Source organism: Sinohyriopsis cumingii, chromosome 12 (assembly GCF_028554795.1).
Source record: "Sinohyriopsis cumingii isolate HCF-2022 chromosome 12, ASM2855479v2, whole genome shotgun sequence".
NCBI lineage: Eukaryota > Metazoa > Mollusca > Bivalvia > Unionida > Unionidae > Sinohyriopsis > Sinohyriopsis cumingii.
In genome coordinates, this window is record NC_142972.1 from 8,593,936 (window position 1) to 8,616,784 (window position 22,849).

At 40.3% G+C, this 22,849-nt stretch overlaps 1 protein-coding gene across 2 annotated transcripts in view; it reads right to left on the reverse strand.

Annotated features, from left to right (window-relative positions):
* The window catches only part of LOC149785977 (beta-1,4-N-acetylgalactosaminyltransferase bre-4-like), a 123,931-nt gene that overhangs the window by 95,431 nt on the left and 5,651 nt on the right, over positions 1 to 22,849 (reverse strand). Inside the window, exon 2 of one of the 2 annotated variants that reach the window (XM_089976239.1) lies at positions 8,440 to 8,554. The exons of the other annotated variant lie outside the window; for it this stretch is intronic. The gene's annotated coding sequence lies outside the window, so the exon portion shown is untranslated. The remainder of the gene's footprint in view (positions 1 to 8,439; positions 8,555 to 22,849) is intronic. 2 annotated transcript variants of the gene reach the window in all.

Genomic DNA, 22,849 nt, shown 5'->3' on the forward strand with positions numbered 1-22,849 from the left:
ACCCACGATTTATTCCCATGTTAATTCCCCTTGTACGTAATCTGACCCACGATTTTTCGCCATGTTAAATTTCCATTGTACGTAATCTGACCCAGGGGTCTCTGTAATGCTAATTTCCATTGTACGTAATGTATCCCTACTTACTACTAAAGTGTCTTAATGCCCGCGGACATGAATAAATGTCCTAAAGTGGTCTTAATGACCGCGGACATGAATAAATGTCCTAAGTGGCCCTGATGCCCGCGGACATGAATAAATGTCCTAAACTGGCCTTAATGCCCGCGGACATGAATAAATGTCCTAAAGTGGCCTTAATGCCAGCGGACATGAATAAATGTCCTAAAGTGGCCTTAATGCCAGCGGACATGAATAAATGTCCTAAAGTGGCCTGAATGCCCGCGGACATGAATAAATGTCCTAAGTGGCCTTAATGCCCGCGGACATGAAGAATGTCCTAAAGTGGCCTTAATGCCCGCGGACATGAATAAATGTCCTAAAGTGGCCTTAATGCCAGCGGACATGAATAAATGTCCTAAGTGGCCCTAATGCCCGCGGACATGAATAAACAGTCTAAAGTGGCCTTAATGCCCGCGGACATGAAGAATGTCCTAAAGTGGCCTTAATGCCAGCGGACATGAATAAATGTCTTAAAGTGGCCTGAATGCCCGCGGACATGAAGAAATGTCCTAAGTGGCCTTAATGCCCGCGGACATGAAGAATGTCATAAAGTGGCCTTAATGCCCGCGGACATGAATAAATGTCCTAAAGTGGCCTTAATGCCAGCGGACATGAATAAATGTCCTAATGGCCCTAATGCCCGCTGTCATGTTTACCCCGACCCAGAGTAGCCAGTTTGAAACATGTATAATCAAGGTAATTCTGACGGGTCATTGTTTGATGTCGAACATTGCCGAAGGCTAGCACTAATCCGTTACGTAAGACTGTTGTGGCTAGAATAGAAGAACCGGACATCGGAGTTGCGAGGCGCCCGATAGCCAATTATCACCTAGGTGTCGAAATGTTTCCAAGATCAAAAGAAATTGCCTGAAGAAGTGGGAGTGTCCTAACTTCTTTCCCCTGCAAACAGACAGACAGGTTGAACTGGCCGCTAAGACGATTGGACAGGGGCACAGCGCCACCCAATCAGAATCGAGATGGGGGGGAGACCTTGATTTGGGTAGAATGATATCCCTGCGTTTTCCGGCAAAAGTTAGTTCGCTGAGAGAAATTACCCAGAGAAGAGGTTAGCGTAACTCCGAATAGCCATTCGTTATTGGCGGGAAAATCTTAGAGCGGGAAATTCTAAGTACAGAAAGCTTCAAAAGGTCAGTAGATATTTGTTCGGTCTTTGTGGAATGCGACTGCATTTTAATTGTAGGTCGTATGTATACTTTATTAGTACTATAATCGTAGTACGAAGAATTACTTTGTTTTGTTAATATGTTTGCATATTTTGAAGAAATGAGTTGATATTTGTAAAGAATTATATAGCTTTCCAACCGTCGTAAGAGTTAATATTGTAATTTATTATGTGGGTATTTTATAGTAGACTAACACATATGTTCATATGATTATAGATTTTGCCATTGTTGAATATTTGTAATGTACAGACATGCGTCTGATTTTGTCAGATTGTAGTACGATGAGATTAAATATATATGTGTATATACTGACGTGACGCAATGTATTGATGTCTGTATAACAATTCGCTGATACGGTGTTATTACGCCATTGTTTACCCTGCAAGAAGTGTGTGGGAATTTCGATGTGTATGCATGCGTGGCCGAAACAGTGACAGCTATCTGATGGTTAATTGTCGTTATAGTGTGAGGTGAGGTTCGATAAAACATTTGTTAACGCCTTGTGGTTTTTCACAGGAAGCTTTGAGGGACAGACCAGTTAAAGTTTGGTCCCGTAGTCTCAGATAGAGAGACGGAGGAAAAGAGAAGAAAGGAGAGAACTCAGGACAAGTTGAAGTCTAGGAGCGAATTGGAGGAGGAGAGAGTAGAGACGGAGGAAAGGAGAAGAAAGGAGAGAAGTCAGGAGAAGTTGAAGTCTGGAAGCGAAGTTGGAGGAGGAGATAGTAGAGAGGGAAACAGAGACAAAGGAGGAGTTAGAGGAACGGAAAGAAGGAAGAATCAACGGGAAGAAATAGATGAGTAGACGCAAGGACAGGGGGAAAATCGAACTCGCACTGTAAATCACGGGATGAATTAGGCTGTCACTTGGTCGAGAGAAAGACTAGTGATTGGAAGTTATCGGTTTTAAATTATCACATTTATTAAATTGTTATTGATTGAATTTCATCTTCGTGTTCTCTATAATTTAACCGTCGGCATTGCTGACTGGGGCTCAGAGCTGTAAATCTACATCATCACTAATTTAACTTTCTAACCTAACGAGCCAGGGTGGAACTTTCAATTTAATTTAATTAAATTATATTGGGAGAACCCCACCCCAATACGACAGAACGTCACACCCGCGGACATGAATAAATGTCCTAAAGTGGCCCAAATGCCCGCGGACATGAAGAAATGTCCTAAGTGGCCTTAATGACCGCGGACATGAATAAATGTTCTAAAGTGGCCTTAATGCCGCGGACATGAATAAACACTCTAAAGTTTTCTTAATGTCTACGGACATGAAGAAATGATCATAATGTCGGCAAATCACTGAAAATCCACGGAGAATAAAGGTGTAGCTTAAAAATGGCTTCAGATATTAACACCGTATATTCTTTTATTGATCTGAAAATTAAATTCTCATTTTCGGCAAAAGTCAATGTTCTGGCAGCATTAATTAGTTAAGCGAATAAATACAGGAAGAAAGAAAGAAACAGGTAAGTCCTATAATGAATTCGCCGATATTAAGGCTTCCATCGGCCGTTTCCTTAATTCCAAAGACATATTATAAATGCAGGAGGAAAAGTAAGTAGAAAACTCGCAATGTTTTCTTCGTTCCTTCTTGTGAAACTGGTATAATCACAATTGCCATTCAACCCCTAAAATTTTAAAAATGAAAGAAAATCTTAAAATTATTGCTTCAGTTAAAAAAAAAAGAGAAAATAAAGGAAGGAAGGCTGGATGAATGAATGATACAATGAATATATGAGAAAATTAGGCAATATCTCAAGTGTGCTTACTTTGCAAATTTAAGAACAAAAGTTCATAATCTTCGAAATGTTATTCTTTTTCATTTTGAATAATTTAGGGCGAAGCGACCCATGTTCCAGTCTGTGGACATAGTAATCTACTGCAGTGAGTGTGTATTTTGACCATTCCTTAATGTCCTGCAATGTCCGCACGCATTAAGAGCGATGCAAACAATGAGACCATCTATATACGTCCTTTACTTGCAGTAATTATTATTTTCTGACCGCTCAGGTGTCCTAAGTGGTTATAACGTCCACCTCATATGCGGGAGATCACGGGTTCGAACCCCGGCCGAGTCATTCCAAAGACTTGTAAAAATGGTACCAACAGCTGCCTCGCAAGGCGCTCAGCAGTAAGAGTTAGTGTTAGGACTTTTCGGCCTGATGTCAGAATAATGTGACCGGGTGGGACGTGATGCTATGTCTGCGGCATGATGCCCATGTGTAGACATCACTATAAACTGCCCCACTGCAGATATCGTAGTGATATGGCTGAAAAATATTTAAACGCTAAGTTAAATATCCAAATCTCACACAACACATTATTTTCTCATGCAACTCAGGCAGTGTCATAATTTTATCAATAAATCAACTTAATCTCAATGCAAATGTTACGGATTATATATATAAATATATATATATATATATATATATATATATATATATATATATATATATATATATATATATATATATATATATATATATATATATATTCATGACATATATTGCATTGTATCTAGCAATTACAAATTCCATCAGTGTCATTTATTTGCTGACATACTCGTTCATCTTGGTCAAGGTATTGACTGACCGGTCACTCAAATGAACTGACTGGGAACATGCTTGCCAAGTGGCGAGAGATCTATATTAGTCGGCATACTATACATAAACAGACTCCAATGCAGCGACAGGTAAAACTGTACGTTTGTAAGCATACTCGTGTGATATACGCCCTCTCAGTAACTAAATCCATATCAATAAACAACTTACCATTAATTAAAAGTTTTTTGAAGGTTTGAAATAGAAAATTAAGCTGTAAACAACGACTAGGATCAGCTAGTGTCTGAAGTGTCGGGTGGGTAAGCTGGTAGGTATATACTTAGAGACTGACAGTATGAGACTGCTGAAAATCACACACACATATACGTGTCTTTGATTATATATATATATATATATATATATATATATATATATATATATATATATATATATATATATATATATATATATACACGCGTACACACAAGCACATGTGTAACCAACCTGGCAACCTATTATTCCTAAATAAAATTTCTGCTACAATAGGACTTTTACGAATACTACTAATAATAATAATTGTATTCGTACATGTGTGGGAAGTATATGCATTGATGACTACGTTGTTTTTCGAAAGGTATTACATACTAATTCAGACTGACGATGAAAAACAATAACACAGAATAAGTCAGTCACTCCATGTGCATATTGTAAAATACACGATTCGTAGGCTGAAACATCTAAATGTGTTGTTTGAATGGTGTGCTATCATTTACAGAAATGAATTATTAGCTATCACAAAAAACCGAATAATTAATCATCTATCTCAAATGGATAATTAACCATCAGAAAAATAAAATGATTAATTAACCATCTGCTAAATAAAAAGAATGATTAATAAAGATAAATTGTATCAACATGTTCTAACTATGCAATTTCATTTCCCCATAATCCTCTCAGTTACATGGTCTAGTCTAATTTCATTTCCCCATAATCCTCTCAGTTACATGGTCTAGTCTAATTTCATTCTCCAGAATACTCTCAGTTACATAGTCCAATTTCATTCCCCCATAATACTCTCAGTTACGTGGTTTACTGTGATTTAATTTCCCCACAATCCTCACAGTTACATGGTCTAGTGTGATTTTATTTCCCCATAATCCTCTCCGTTATATGGTCCAATCAAATTTAATTTCCCCATAATACTATATGTTACATGGTCTAGTGTGATTTCATTTCCCCATAATGCCCTCGTTTACATAGTTTAGTGAAATGTTATTTCCCCACAATCCTCTCAGTTACATGGTCTAGTCAAATTTTATTTCCCCATAATACTCTCAGTTACATGGTCTAGTGTGATTTCATTTCTCCATAATACTCTCTGTCACACAGTTTAGTGAAATGTTATTTCCACTTAATCCTCTCAGGTACGTGGTCTAGTCAAATTTCATTTACCCATAATACTCTCAGTCATATCGTTTAGTGTGATTTCATTCCCCATAATTCTCTATGTTACATGGTCGAGTCAAATTTCATTTCTCCACAATACTCTCAGTTACATGGTCTAGTGTGATTTCATTTCCCCAAAATACCCTCAGTTACATAGTTTAGTGAAATGGTATTTCTCCATAATCCTCTCAGTTACATGGTCTAGTGTGATTTCATTTCCCCATAATACCCTTAGTTACATGGTCTAGTGTGATTTCATTTCCCCATAATACCCTCAGTTACATAGTTTAGTGAAATGGTATTTCTCCATAATCCTCTCAGTTACATGGTCTAATGTGATTTCATTTCCCCATAATACTCTCAGTTACATGGTCTAGTGTGATTTCATTTCCCCATAATACCCTCAGTTACATAGTTTAGTGAAATGGTATTTCCACTTAATCCTCTCAGTTACATGGTCTAGTCAAATTTCATTTCCCCATAATACTCTAGGTCACATCGTCTAATTAAATTTCATTGCCGATGATCCTCTCAGTTTCATAGTCTAGTGAAATTTCATTTCCACACAATACATTCAGTTACAAAGTCTAGTTTGAAGCGAAGACACCTATTACGACTGTTGAGCTAACATCAAAGTCAATATTGGGTAGGGTAGTTAATACTACTTTCTCAATTTTGCTTTCGTTCGAACACGGGTGAAAATATATCAGTCAGATGGCTTTGCAGTGGGAAAAAATTACATTCAAAGTCATTCTTAAGGCTAAGGTCGCCTTGCCAACATGAGACATGCTATTAGTACGTACAGCAATCAGGCACACAACTAGACCCTTTTTTCAAACGCAAATATAGAATGGCGAAGGCATTCCCCTCATCGTGTAGCTAGACAATTTTTCGCCATACGCAAGTATAGAATGACGAAGACATTCCCCTCGTCGTGTAACTAGACCATTTTTCGCCATACGCAAGTACAGAATGACGAAGGCATTCCTCTCGTCGTGTAACTAGACCATTTTTTGCCATACGCAAGTATAGAATCACGAAGGCATTCCCCTCGTCGTGTAACTAGACCATTTTTCGCCATACGCAAGTATAGAATCACGAAGGCATTCCCCTCGTCGTGTAACTAGACCATTTTTCGCCATACGCAAGTATAGAATGACGAAGGCATTCCTCTCGTCGTGTAACTAGACCATTTTTCGCCATACGCGAGTATAGAATGACGAAGGCATTCCCTATGTCGTGTAGCTAGACCATTTTTCGCCATACGCAAGTACAGAATGACGAAGAAATTCCCCTCATCGTATAGCTAGACCATTTTTCGCCATACGTAAGTACAGAATGACGAAGACATTCCCCTCATCGTATAGCTAGACCATTTTTCGCCATACGCAAGTATAGAATGACAAAGACATTCCCCTCGTCGTGTAGCAAGACCATGTTTCGCCATACGCAAGTACAGAATGACGAAGACATTCCCCTCGTCGTGTAACTAGACCATTTTTCGCCACACGCAAGTAAAGAATGACGAAGACATTCCCCTCGTCGCGAACAACAAAGACAGTGGTTGCGAATATTCAATGTAAACATTGGTCCTGAAATCATGGCGTGATTTTTCTCATATCAAGATTAACCGCAACACTAACAAATCATTAAAATAGTTCGTTTGAAATGCTTATTTTCTTGTCAAAATTCTCGTACGCAGCTGCGTGTAGACAGCTATGTACCTGGCATTGCTGGACCAAAAGGAACAATTATTATTTACGCTGACTCTGAATACAAAATGTTGCAGTGTTTTGATTGATTTATTTATTTCTCCAAGTATTTCCTCTAACCCAAATTACAATAACATCTCAAACAATAACTGACATATAGAATGCTGGTAATAACGTGTAAATAGATTTATAATGTATTTAAATTAACCACTGCAACGAATTGGCCATAAAGTGGTGCATCTACATCGTACCGCCTAAAGGCTAAGAAAACTTATATTTGCATATTCTTATTAAGACTGCAGTAATTCATTCTGATAAGTCGAATTACATATTCTTCTCGCACAGAAAGGTTTTGTCTAAATTACACATGATACTTATATGATTGTGACATGGACAAGATAACAAAAATGGATACATTATAGTCTGTCAATGATCGTTTAGAAAAGTACCCCATTATTTTCGGATGTATAGCATGTAACTGAAAGAACGATAAAGTCTATATTTTACTTACATTAAATTTATATGACTGAAAATTTTGTCACAGTAGGTGGTAGTCTTTCTTTTAATTTTACAGGGCATATCATTTGATACTTTGCATGTTGTATACAATATAGATGTACCGATCATGACCATGCAAGTTGTATACAGTATAGATGTACCGATCATGACCATGCAAGTTGTATACAGTATAGATGTACCGATCATGACCATGCAAGTTGTATACAGTATAGATGTACCGATCATGACCATGCAAGTTGTATACAGTATAGATGTACCGATCATAATCATGCAAGTTGCCATGTACATGCAGCTGCTCCTTCTACTAAAAATAGCATTTCTTTGCACTAGACGTTTACAACTTTATTATACCAAATTAAAAAAGAAGTTTGCGCCACAAAACAATGTTTGCTTTGAAATTTGCAACGTTTGAACGGATTATATAGTTCTCAGCGAGATTGTTTGCTGTTTGTTTTTAGATTTTTAACGCAGCCTTAAAACTACGAGTCATATCGCCAAGATGTCTGCAGTTTTATTGATGTCTAGCACTGGGGCATCATTCTGCAGGTGAACGCCAAGCGAGGCATCTGTTTGCATGACTCGGCGGGGGTTCGAAATCGCGACTTCCCGCATCAGAGGCGGCCGCTCTAACCCTTTAGGTCACCGGAGAGGTTAGCTATATTGTAATTTTACTTTCGAAAACCGGAATTGGGGTATGATTACTAATGGACACGATGTAGACTATACACGGTATAATAATGCATATTAGATTTACAGAATTGACATATTTTGCCTTCTCTAAGTGTAAAGTCAATCGGCATTTAAATACGCTACTGGTTATATCATACATAGGATATGGTAGTTAAGTACCTTTCCCACGGACACACCGAAGCAGCCGACCAAAGCTGGTCTAGACGGGTACAGCACCCGCGAACATTACATCACGAGTCCGACTATCCACATCTGAGCCACTGGGGTTGGTTCCCTAAGGGATGTTCAAATAAAGGCATAAAATAAAGATGCATTCAAACATTTTTCAACAGTCGATCAATTTCCAGTATATGGCCCGCCATATCGTTCAAAATGGAAGAGCTGGAGTAATCGTAGGGTGAGCTTGGGGACATAATGGGTAAACTGAAGTAATCTATATAGGGTGAGCTGGAGCAATCGTAGGGTGAGCTGAAATAATCACAGGGGGAGCTGGAGTAATCGTAGGGTGAGCGGTAGAAAACGTTCACAATGGAAACGATTCCGTTTGGAGTTTAGATTAATCTCCACTTGTGACGCCCGATCCTGAGCAGCAGGGGGGGGGGGGGGCGAATCGGACATTTTGTCCAATCGTCATTTGGTTTAATCAATACTTTCTGCACTCAGCGGATCCGGTGTCGTCAGCGCCCGGTAAAAAAAAAACGACGTCGTCGTCGGGGGTCGTCCAATCGTCATTTGGTTTAATTAATACTTTCTGCGCGTCGATCTCAGTGTCGTCAGCGTCCGGTAAACACAGCGACGACCGCGTTGATGTCATTGCCCCCCCCCCCCCCCGCTACACATTACAATAAAAATTATTTACGATCTCAAAAATAGAGTAACCACTAACTCTTCATCTTGTAAATCAATTAGATTATTTGACTGATCAGTAAGTCTGAAATTAATTCTTGTTAACAATTTATTATGGCATCTCATATAGACTGGATTAATTGGACTTTCAACTATTAAAAACCCTGGAGGAGCCGTTGGTGCAAATGAATAAAGGATGTATCCCTGTTGAGCTTGATTTGATTGTTTGGTATCTATTTGATAACTTCCTTCAATTGCATCGCATACTAAATTGAGCGCTATCACAGACGTAATATTTACGTTATGCGGAGTAATATGTCTGCCGCCTCCATCTAGGTCATTGTTGTATTTAAGGAGCGTTAAATCCTGTTTAGGCTCGGCGAGAAAATCACCGATAGACTTCTCTAGTTCGCGCGCGTTGTATTCGGAAAACTTAAAATTCGGTAAATCGGCTTCTGTGATATTGTAACCGGTTAGAAACTTTTGTTTGTTATCATCGTTGTTATTAATTATCGTCTGAATGATTCGTTCGTGGATATATTCCATGTCCGATACAAGTTGATTTAACACTTCAACGTGCTTTTGTGAGTTTGTCCGCCGTAGTTGTTCCAGCTGTATTCGAAAATTACGATTGATCTCAGCGAAGTAACAAATGATGTCAGATAACGTGAACGCTATGGTAACAGTTGATTCATCTGTTTTCTTAACGATAAAATCCCATTGTATGGTTTTTTTATCTGTGAATATAAATCTTTCGGCTAATTTTTCTTTTCTTATTTCAGATAAATCATTTCGGTATGATAGATAAATTTCATTGTATGATGGCACACTTGTGTCAGGTTCAACGCGTCGTTGAGGTTTTTTTTCAGGCCATCCTAGTACGGTTCTTATTGAACTGTTATAAATGTCTACGACGTACCCCTCCGTGGATATCTCAATGGACGATGACAACGTCGGCTCATGAACTTTTATAGCTATTTTTGATTCCTTACCGGTGATTGATTTTATTCTACGCTGGATTTCAGCATCAATTTGTTCAATTTGGTAGGACCCAGTTGGTATCGAAACCTCTTTCCAGTCTGGTGTTCCATCGGGTTTATTACTGTTTGCGAACACCAGCGAGTTATTTGGTTTCTGATCATTAAACGCTACTGATCTGATATTAGGCCAGCTATGATACACCCGTAATTTCGCTAGCGCTATTTCCTTTACAGGAATCGGCGAAGGAAAGTTTACACTGAATTCAGGGTTTGTTGACGTTATCGATATCATGCTTGTTTGTATCGGAGTTGTGTTCTCCGCGATCCGTTGAAGCAGTTCGAGTGACATTATTGTTATCACTAAAGTTATTTTCAATTTCTAATTTCAACATCGCGGAGTTATACAACTGGGTCATCGCTAAAAATTCAACATCGGATATAAACGAATTATCTATCGACAGCGAGATCAATTCGGATAATTTCGAGTACGCGTCAAATACTATTTGGTGGCGAACTGTATACTCGCTGAGTTTTTTTTTGAGCACACGATGATAGTTTTTTTGTAATTGCGGTTGCAACCCCCGCGATTGTTGTTGCCGCGGAAATAGCAATCGGAGCTATCATTGTAACCGACGACAAAATAACACCCGCGCCAGCCATGATCCCGGATATCGAGTACACAGCGACGTCAATCGCGGTTATCTTTCGATGGTATTTTTTTATTTTCACATGATATTGTTCCGAGCGCGCCTTTAAATCGGCGGCGTATTTTCGCACAGTGTCGTATCTGTAACGTGACGGCGAATCCATTTATTAAATACATCACCGTTAAATTAATCGACGTTAGGTATAACACCGGTTGCAAATTGTGATTTTCGCGTTCGTGGTGTCGCTGTTGAACATTGTATCGTAGCCGGATACCACCGCCGTGAAATTAATAATCGACGGAGAAGCTGTCAAAATTTGGTGGAATAGCAGATACATATTCTAGTATCCAAGGTACTTTTGTTCTAACTATTTCGTCGGATGTAGATACGTGAACCGCAGAATATTTTCTGGAATTGTTTATATATGTTATTGTGTTAATACCAGTTCGGTCGGGTATCGCGACAAGCAACTTAAATGGAATACGATGTAATGTTGTAAATCGATAACAACCCTGTACACCTTGATGGTCAAACATCACACTATTGCGGTCACCACCCTTGACCCAATCGAGGACCCCACTAGCTACCGTGTACACGATGTTATTAACATGTGCGGCGGGGTGTGGAATTTTTATTTTGTTGATGGACGTGCTAAGGTCCGTAACCATCCTAGCGAGTGCGAGTGAATCCTCGGTAAGTTTCGCGACATTGTCTCTATTCTTATTAATAATGTCACCTAAATCATTTTTTACTTTGTCGAGTTTTTTATTCACGGACGCGTTATCCACGTTAATATCGATCAATTTCGTTTTGATATCTTCAAAAAACTTATCAGCGACGCCGCGGGCGGATTTTTGTTCGTCAATGAATGTTTTAATTCAGCGAGAGTCTTGTCAGCCGCAGGCGGGCTTCCAAAAAACTTTTTCGCGATATTGCTGGTGGGTTTATATTCGTCGACAAACGCTTGGACGCTAACGAGCGTACTAAAGTATGTTTCAAGAGGGCTATTGGGGGATTTTTGCTCGTCAATGAACGTTTTAATCTCATCGAGGGTCGTGACAACCTTGGGTGGTTTTCCAAAAACTTATCCGCGGCGTCGTTAGTGGGTTTTTGATCGTCGAGGTTTTTTTTAACCACAATAATATCAATTAAATTTGTTTTAACATCTCTGATGGATTTTTTAATATCGGGAAGTTTTATATCGAGTTTATTAAGTGGAGAGATAAAAAAATTTTCAATATTTTTTTTAAACGTTGTAAACTCATTGGCAGATTTTTGTACTTCCGTGAGCTGACTTGCTTGTGTGTTAAATCTATTATAGAAGTTATTTAATGAGCTCGACATGGATATAAGATTGTTATCCAATATATCTATTTTTCCCATGACCGTCTTGTATTGTTCTCCTGGCTTAAGTCGTCCGTCGCTGGAATACAACGCTATGGCGTTTTCAGCAGCATCACTATTTCGTGTTAAAACGTCACTGAGTGACACGTTACTGCTTTTCAATTTACCCTGGCGATCTTGAAATACAACTATTTCGTCCGGGTCGACCTCCGTTAGGTTTAGCGTCTCAGCGATTTCATCCTCAATTAGTTTTTTTACATCCTTGATGGAATCCGCAGATGTTTCCGTGGTGGGTTTTTTCAGCGCTGAAATAAATCGTCCCCAGATATCAATCATTGTTATTGTAAATGTTATTCTCTAAAATCCGTTGATCTTCTACGACCCCACTTGTATACTCGTTTACAACTACATGAAGCGGTTTTTTCGACGATGAAATCGCCGCGAGTACATTTAATACTTCACGTCCGCATATGGGTGGATCATTTAATTGTTGTGTTGGCAGCGTGGAATAAAAAACCGGGGGTCGAAAATCAGAGATTTTTCGTCGTTGTATATACTGCATGAACTCGTTTGGCGGGGCTAACCCGTATGAATCAAAATAAACAATCGCGCGCGGATCAATCGCGTATGCAACCCAATGAGTCCCCGCTCCGGTAGAATTATCCAGGTTGATGATGCCGGTTTCAACGTGTTTTGGTTGTGCCGGTAATTGATCTCTCATAAAAACACCTCTAAAGTTTTCAGCGATAACTCTTTAGCAGCATCTATTAAATCAAAATTGGATAACGGAGTCATTAAACTGTTCCTGGTAGTATTAGACCCTTTCCGCTGTACCACGAATACGGGGTTCCTGGTAGTCTTAGGCCCTTTCCTCGCTTCTTTTCTTTATGCCCGGATCCCGCACCGGTTGCTTTTTTTAGTGCCATTCCTGCCGCGGTACCAACAGTTCCTAACGCCGCCGCCTTCGCCACCGCTGGGGCAGCCGCCGCAATTAACGCTGGAATCGCAGCTAACAACGGAAATATTCCACCGGTCTTTATCATGTTGTTGATCGCTGCGGCCGAGAAAGCAATTTGAGTACCTCGCTTGTTCTTGAGCGCATCATTGAAATGTTTTATTTGACGCGTCGTCAATGATATTTTATTTGGGCCATCAGCCATCTGCGACGGCTTCAACGTTATTGTGGTTCCACATTGTTTAGCTGATTTTGATTGTAATTTTTTGAGTTGACCAGGCGTCAATGTAACACCGACAACACCATATGACATTTTTATTGTAAAACATTTATGTTTTTAATTACAGATTGATCTAATTGCTACATGTTTTCCACTGGTGCATCAACGATTCTCATTCGTCCACCAACACCTTCCAACAGCATTGATTTATCGCTGAGAATGACAGCAAGCGCTCTATAATCAACACCACCCGGGGCTATACGAGCTCGGAAGTGTATATCAACGACGGACTGTCTCGTTAAATCAAGATGTTCCAGCGAAAAGTAATAAATCGGATACAGGTTTTTAAAATCAAGTTGTGATATTTGCAAACCGGTGTCGACGTTTTGATCACGCGCCATAAATGACAGCATCCGATGATACACGCGAGCAATATGGTTGTTGTCGTAATTAAGCTGTATATCCTCGGATGGTTCCTGTTGTCCGTTTATTCTCAGCGAAACCTCCCTGACTCCTAATCGATCAAATATCATATGGCTGCGTTCTTGATTACCCAATCGATCCCTATTCTGTAGCGCTATAAATATATGACGCGGGGCTGAAACGCCTTGTTTTGATGCCAGGTGCCATGTAAATGTATCAGCGACATTATCCTCTTTAGCATCAGTTGTTACCGCTAGCCAACTCAACAACGATTTTCCCCCCTGTTCCATAAATGATAACAATCGTGCTTCCGTGGTAACTGATGGAGTCAACACCGGCATCCACAATGCTATTTTAGTTAAAACGACTTTACCGTTAGTGACGCCAGCAGCACGCCATATTGCATTGTTATCATCGCCCCTTCGCGTTAGCGCGATTGTATGCTTAGCCCCATAGATAACTTTTCTGACATTTCTACAAAATCCAAATATATGATGGAGTGGAATCGCGCATGAAAACTGTCGTTGTTGTCCTTGCAATGTTGCTACTCGTGTTGCAAACCCTAGATTAAAATTATCGTTAGTACTTTTTATAATAGTAAAATCAGCGCCTGGTCTTGCTCTGCGGTCTGGATTGGCTGCTTCAGCTTGATTAGCAGCTGAAGTATCTTGTGGTGTCAGCACGTTAATGTACTGAATATGATCGGCGTTATTAGTGGTGTCCTTTGCGAACATCATTGATGGGCCCGCCGATCTTGTATAATCATCTGAGTATCTTGCTAGCCCAATTATCGTCGTTGCAACATCAACCTCGAATTCTATTGATTCAATTTCTCGCCCGTCAATAAGATATCTGGCACTCTCAAATAACGCCATGATTCCGTTGTTGACAAAACCAACTCGAACACGACCGTCATTTGCGTATGGTGCATTATCGGCAGCATTTGTTACAAGTTCCCCTTCGATTTCGATAAACGCTTCACACGGCAAAAAGTATTTACTGGTATCTTGGACTTGAAGTTCAATTCGCGATCGTAGGTCGGCTTGTGGTGGTTGATAGGAATAAAATTGATAATCACGGACAGAATCATCCCTGCGCACTGGGGCGTCCATATCAAACGCGGGATCAGCGGTTCGCGCAAACATTTTATTATTATCATGTGAGTGTTTTCAATTGCAATTCATCAATGTCGTTTTCGTCGTAAATTCTTTGAATCCTGTTTAAGACCACTTCCCGCTATCGCGTTCATGAGCGCGTTGGTTGTTGCATCAGTGGACGGCGAAGCCAATGGCGAAGCCATCGACGGCGGCGGGGTCGTTGCCGAAGCCATCGACGCTAGTTTTTTTTCCACCGCGTTATTTATTACCCTGCTGACATTTGCAGGCATCACTGTTGTAGAACGCAGCGGCGTTTGTTTTTTTCTTCTCACCAACGACATTAGTTTGTCCTTTGCTGCAGAAAACGCCTTTCCGGCAACATCTCCAATAGCGCTGATTCCCTTATCACGAATAACATCAATGGCCTTCATAGATAATTGTTTAGCTAACGGCGCCACTTTTGGAGCCATTCTTGTAAATAACCCCGCAATGGTGCTACCGAGACCGTCTCCGTACCACGCGCGGTATACAGGCAATCGTGAGTTTACCACGTAGACGCTGACTGGTTTATCATGGTTGTAGTGTATAATCATCTTTATTATAAAAACACCAGTGTTTTCCAATTAGTGATTGGTCAATCGCTGTAATGACCGTGGTCATCAAAACCGTCCACTAACTCGTCAATGAGTTCTCGATATACATTAATGTCCATGATACCACCGGCAAATAACCGCCTGCAAATATCAGCGGCTTCATTAATAATTTCACTGGAATTATTTCCGGCTCGTTTCTCTCCGATTAATACCTCCAGCCGTGATATATCACTGAGAACATTACCAGGACATGAAACGCTAGCGTTGAAACCAGAAGAGTTTCCAACGGAGTATCCTTTTCCGTGCTTTGGTCTTTTACTTTTTACTTTCTCGTGGAATATTATATAATTATTATCACGCGGTGGTAATACATTTTTATATTTACTTGCCAAATACACTATTCTTGTCCAATCCTTTAACGACTTTATATTTTTCTCGTAATCGCTATTGATATACATCTCTCGTGAATCCTTATCAAAATTTATGGCAGTAAAATTAACTAATCCTTCGTAGCTGTCGAAGGCTCTAATTTTATCTATTGCGGACTTTGTAAGTACTTTAGAGGGTATATTCTCCTTTATCTCCTCCTGTTCTTGTATTTCTTTCTGTATTTCTTCCTGTATTTCTTCTTCTGGTTCTCTTGCGGTGGCGCCTGGTTCTTCTTCATCAGCCATTGTAACATAAGGTTCTTGTGGGTCCGTTATAGCGAGTGGTGGTTGTCTTCGACGCTGGTGTGTTGTAGCAACCGCTATTTCCGCAGGAAGTGTTTCTAAAGACCTTTTTGTTTGTTCTGTCTCTGCCGCTATCTTTTCAAGCACATCGAGAACGGGTACAGTTGCCGCCGTAACATCTTTGGTCACTTTAGTTACCGGGGCAAATAACTGTTCGCTTCCAATAGCAAAATCAGTTTGCATTTGTTGCCGCGTTTGAAGTTTCTCTCTCACTCTGTCTCGTAACGGTATAAACTTTTTAAGCGCTGCTAGTCTTTCACGTGCTAATCTCGTTGTAAGTGATTCACCTACCATTTATTATAAATAAAATTCTTCTAATTTTATAATACAAAACCCCAACACGTCATTGCAATTAAATACTGAGTTATTTAATAATGTACTACCAGGTCAAAGTATCCATCAACGACAAAGTCAAACTATACGACGCAATCCGGGAATGCTTCAAAAATAATCACGGGGAGGGTTTTAAACTAGTGGTTACTGAACATGGTGATGATAGATTCTTGCTAACACCACAGCAATATCAGCAACTACGTGAAAACGGTGGTGTCGCAGTAATTATCTGCGACCACGAACAGTTAATTCAGTACGCACATAGTTGTATAGGAAAATCCAGATTGATAAGAATTCTTGGAGGAGAAAATCCTATGTAGAAATATACCTGCATACGTATATGACTTCGCTGATGGCAAAAAAAAAATGTTGTTTTAACGTTTGTTTTTTTTCACTTGTACACACAGTAACTTCAATGAGTATAATCGGTGATTTCAATTGAGAGTTCTCTCCTCCACAGCGTCTTCGTCTAGAATCTTCCTGATGTTTTTAATTTTATTAGAGATTTCTCGACGCCGTTCAAAAGCCTGTCCGAGTTTTTGTCGTATTTTTTCAACGGTAGTAAACAATCCAATAAATGCATTTACGTCATTGCCATACATGTTTTCATTGATCGTATATTGTAATCGCTTTATAAAAGAATACTCACGTGGCAAGGTATATCGACCCTTCTTTGATTGCTCGTTAATAATTTCATAATCGGACAATATTTTTTGGTTATCAAGCTTATCAGATAATACAATTCCTTGATTTTTTAATTTTGAAATTTCAGTTAAAATGTTATTGATGTCTTCGATATTCATATTCTTATAAACATCTTTATTTCTAATATAAAAAAAATGTTTTACAAAATGAACTCTAGGCACGTTAACATCTACTGCCTAGAGAAATATGTGCGTGATTATGGACTCGTATAATCCGCATCTTCGTGTTAACAGAGAGTATTATGATTGGACGGCACACCCGTTTGGCAACCCCGCTGGCGCCCTATGACGTCAGAGAGGCCCATCGGTTACATCCATCAGCAACACATCTTGGAACCCCTTGGGTGCCTTCGCATCCATCTGAGCCCAAGGGAACCCCGAAACATACATCTCCGGGAGGGAGGCCTAGGGTGACAAACGTCATCGTAGACCACCCAGAAGATATGCTTGGGGGGACATCACTACATGTACGGATATATTTACAATGAAATGATGGGACGGCACAAACATAAAACGGCGGGGCGGAACTCTACGGCCGATTCGACCAATCAAAAGCAACCCAATTAAATTAACCCGGTTGCATGATTGTGAACAAAAGACAACCACACGCCCGGGTCAAGTGTGTGGGTTAGTTTTGATTGATCGAATCGGCTTTAGAAAGCCCCAGGCTTATAACGAGTCGGTTTATATATAAAGTGACTAATACAGCGGCATCAGTCACAAGGTGTGTGTTAATTTGAATTCCCTTGAATCGTTAAATCCTTGAATACTTATTAATGGTGTTTCACAGCATTTAAATGAAACCAAATATTTGAATAAAACATTAAAAAAAAGAATACAGCTGTTAGATAACAGCGTGTATTTCATTAGTTTTCATCGTAAAATGATTAATTAATCGTAACATTAATTGGACTTCAAGGGACGTAACTCTTGTCATGCGACGCTATCACAAAACGAGTTATCTCCCTTTGATGTTATATATGAAAATCGAATTCTGTGACCCGTCTTTTTTGAGATCGCTGTTTGATATACTCGTTCTGCTACTTTTCGTACTGAGGCTCTACAAATATCGAAATATTTTCCTGCCTCAGTCATCGACTGAAATATTTTTTCCTCGTGCGTTGATGTATCAAACGATTTGACCCCCCTTGCTTGCTTTGAAAACTTACCAGTTTGGCCTTTTTTTATTATTTTCACTCTGAGAGATGGCTTGCAGATTACACAGTCTGTTATTTTGAGGACATCCATCAATGTGATCAATAACAAGACCGTCGTTGATCAATCCGTTAAACGCTTCATAGATTATTCTATGAACGTAATAGCTTTTTTTCCCGGCACCAAACATCAAATACCCTTGATTATTTACGGTACCAACCGGCTTCTTCAGTCTGCGGTTTCTAACAACGCCGTCGCGAGATGCCTCGTAATTAACGAGCACAGGATGCGGCTGAAATTCTTGGTTCATTTGTATAATAATACTACTTGTCTAATTCATTATTTGGTTTAATTATAAACCTTTCAATGTAGTCCTGAGGAGTTTTGATGATTTTGTCCTTAACGGAGTCAGCGGTGGGGTCAACGACGGCGTTTTTTATTCGCTTGTCATAATAGCGTTTTAGTTCCCTGTATCGTTTGCCGCCACAATTGACACATAATTGTGATTTACCACGCACCCCAACGTGGCAAACCAAGCACGGGAGGGGGCCATTTGAACCATTACGAACGCTTTGTAAATGATACCCGCAGAATTCACCTCTACATGATTTATTGCACGGGGTTGTCAACCCAATCATCAACCATTTGCAGTGATTCATTATACTATATTCTTTTATTTAAATACTTGTTTTAATTATATGGAGGAGGAGTTCAAGAAACTAGCAGCAATTAAGCCCTGGAAAAATATTAAGTTCAATCTCGATAGAGCCCTCAAGGACGTACCAAAAGCGTTAATAAACGATAGAACCCTGTTAAATAAAATTCGTGATTGTATCAATGAATTCAAGCGTGATGGTGCATCTCACACCTGGTCAACATTTCGAATTCATGGCGTTGTTGATGCTACCATGAACGACAAACGCGCGGCAACGATAATATCACAACTTGGCTCCAGCAAGTATTTCTTCAGAGTGAAATTCATTGTCCGGATGGAATCAGGCAATTGGATTATACGAGATAAATTTGAACCAGTTCGTAGCGGCAACAAGGCGGTTACGTTGAGCCGCGACTCCAAGCCGGGGTTGTTAACCGGAATTGACAGACCATACTATGAACGAGCGTATCCTGAAACAGCAGTTGTTTATGGAATATACCCGTTAAATAAGAAACCTGATATCGGAAAACTAGCGCCGATGAAACAGTCAACGGGGATAAATTGTGTAGCAGAACGAGTAATAGAGCATTTTACAAATGCGTGTCGAGGAAATACACTGACTGATTTACGACGTAGCAAAATCAACCAGTGGGAGGAGACAGTGCGCGAGCGAGGAGCAACCATCAGCGACATAGCGAGATTAGAAACGTCGTTGAGATTTCCAATAACCGTTACAACGATAACCGGTGAAGTATTATACGAATCAAAGTATAAATCAAAGGGAGCCCCAATCAAAATTATTGATCATAACGAACACGCATGGACGTCCGCGGTCACAATATTTCCACGGGATAGAACAGTAAAGTATATCCCGGGGGAATTCCTGGGAGAGGATGGTTTTCTCGCGGAAAGAAAACTATTTGATGCTATTGCTTGTTTGTGTAAAAACGACCCTGTGTCAGTGTGGTTACTTCGCAGCGCTGAAAACGATGCGGATACCTTTGATCAGTTTGTAAGACCAAACGGTGAATTATATCGCACTGAAGCGTTTCACAACAAGATGAAAAAAAACCGCCATGGAATTTGAAGAGCATGATGAACAACTGCTAACAAATTGTTTTACGATTTCATCGGTTGCGGCTCATGTTGCAGCAAGGAAAAATGCGTGGAGACCAACGCGCAAGGAATTTCTACCGGATGTACAATCCAGTTGTTTGGAATACTATCACGGTGGACTATGGAACACTGAATACAACCGCGACGCTATGATTTCCGTTGATATGGTTGCCTGTTATCCAGCGAGTTTTCTCGGGTATGGATCCGCCGCTGAGTACTTTAAACGATTTGGACACCCCAGACATGAAATGACTCGTGTTGCTATTAATGGACCACTGCCTGATTTTGATTTAACCGGATTCGCTCGCATAGTATCATTTGAATTCGCGGCAGGACTTCATCGCTGTTGTTATATTTGGATCGGTAGACACATGGCTGAAAAGAGATGGCTTCCAATAGCGCTGCTACGGTTTATGATTGATTGTAGCATGCTTGTATCGTTGATTGTCAGTGACGCGATTATATCATACCGGGCGCATACTGAATTCTGGTTACCAGAACCGGAGCGTCTAGATAGCATAATTGACGAGTCCAGAAAACACATTGATGCCAACGAGGAATATATCATCGAATGGTCCAAAAAGATATTCAACCAACGAAACCGCGAGGCAAAAGATCTCGGTAGAAAAATAATTGGTAAGTTCACACAAGGTGGAAAAAACTGCGACTACAAACGATATTGCTCACGGCTGATTATAGATGACGCAGAATATGATTTCGTAATCAAGGACGCAGTGGTAAAAAATAGATACGTGAACTGCAAAACAGCTTTCTTGTCCAATGGAACAAGGTTGGGTACAGTTGTTACCTACAGCGATGGAGACAGCCCCGCGTATCCACATTTGAGAGCATTTATGCTGGGTTACGCCGCTATCAATTTATTCTCGATGATAAATAGATTTCCCGACACCGCGGTTAGAGTAGCCGTTGATTCATTTTATATAGACGTAAAGTATAAGGGAAACATAGCCGAGTTTACTAGTCCGGACGAGAGTTGGGGTACATGGAGAATTAAAAAAGAAATACGACGCGATTATTCCCCGTCAGCAGATGTCACCGTTGAAAATAATTACTTACGCGGTGATAATCTATCAGAATGGTCTAATGCACCACCGTGTTCTGATCCAATTTATAGATATAAAACAGTTTATTTAAGCGGCTGTGGCGGGTCGGGAAAAACGACTCGGGCAATTGAATTATTTCGAACGCGGGCAAGTATAATCGTGCTTACACCGACCCATAGACTAGCGCGAGAGATAAAACAACGAAATGTCGACGCCGTTACTTATCACAGCTTTTTTCGATACAGCGGCGGTGAGTGGACTCCTGATCGAATGGGTGAAAAATTTATTCCTGAGGTTATCATCTGGGATGAGATATGTACTGTTTCGTTAGATGTTTTACAAATGTTTCTTGAGTGGTTGCTGCGCGCGAATACAGCGGTGATAATGTGCGGAGATCATGGCCAACCACCACTATTTGTCGGCGAGGGTCCACATGATTGGTTAAAGGGTTTTGTGGACTATTATGAAGAAACCGATACTGATTACCGAGCACTTGATGAACAACTGCGCGAGGTTAAAAAATTAATCAGATTACAGCCGGATAGAGTTCAATGTGAAATAATCCGCGAGGTGATTCCCGAAACTCCAATGAATACATTTTGGGAAACATGGAGACCAAACGATTTGATTGTAGCGAGTAGAAAGATAGTCAGAGACACACTTCAGCAAAAGTTGTTTACGTTGCATAAGGAAAAGTTTCCAACGCGCCCAGTGCCGTTATGTTATAGACCCGCGGATACACGGCGGCAAAACATTGAAGTTGAAATCCCGGGCCCAACAGCGTCAGGGACAAAAAAACAAATTCTCGTGCTGAATGATATCGTGCTCGTTGATATCAGCGTCGTCGAGGGCGCGCTACGTGCTGATAAATCCCCGTGGACGCTAGGATACGCAACGACAATACATTCCTCTCAGGGATTAACCATCACGGACACAATTGTTTGGATGGTTGATAATCGCATCGAATGGTCAAATCTAGTCTATCTTGCAGTGTCCCGAGTACGGAGGATAAATCAGCTTCGAAGAATTGTTATTGACGAAGTCAGTGACGAAGTCATCCTCGATGCAAGCGTCATTGATAAAAAACTCTCGGGTTACCGCCAACAGGATAAAAAAAAAACAGCGGCGTTTTGATATTGATGCCGAATTAATAACTGCGTTACGACAACAACAAAATAATCACTGCGCGAGTTGCAATTGTGTAATGCGCTGGCGTTATTCGGATAAAGACGCTCGCCAATTTACCGTGGACAGGATCGATAACAGTCTCGGTCATGTCAAAAACAATGTGAGGTTGACCTGTCTTGAGTGCAATAGACGCAACGGCGCTAGTTAAGACCACGCGGGGGCAATTGAGTATCGTCAGGTATCACTTGTAGTTGCTCGCGTGTAAACCCCCGCTGTGGGGCAGTTGAATCCAGTCTATAGATCGGTGGTCTACCAGTTGATCGTGTTATCGTTGATATGTTATGTGTGGTAACACTCCAAATAGGATCAGTAGCTCTTTTCTTACCGCCTTCAAGCTCTCCTGGTTCATACAGATATCTAACAGTGACATCGCCGAGAATCGGCTTGGAAACGCTATCTATTTTTGATCTTCCGGGTATATACTTTTTTTAAATCGCGTCGCTGGGCTTCATGTTGATTGCTCGGGTAATCTCGTTATTTAACGCTGCAATTACGCCTGGTAATCTTTTAACCCATTC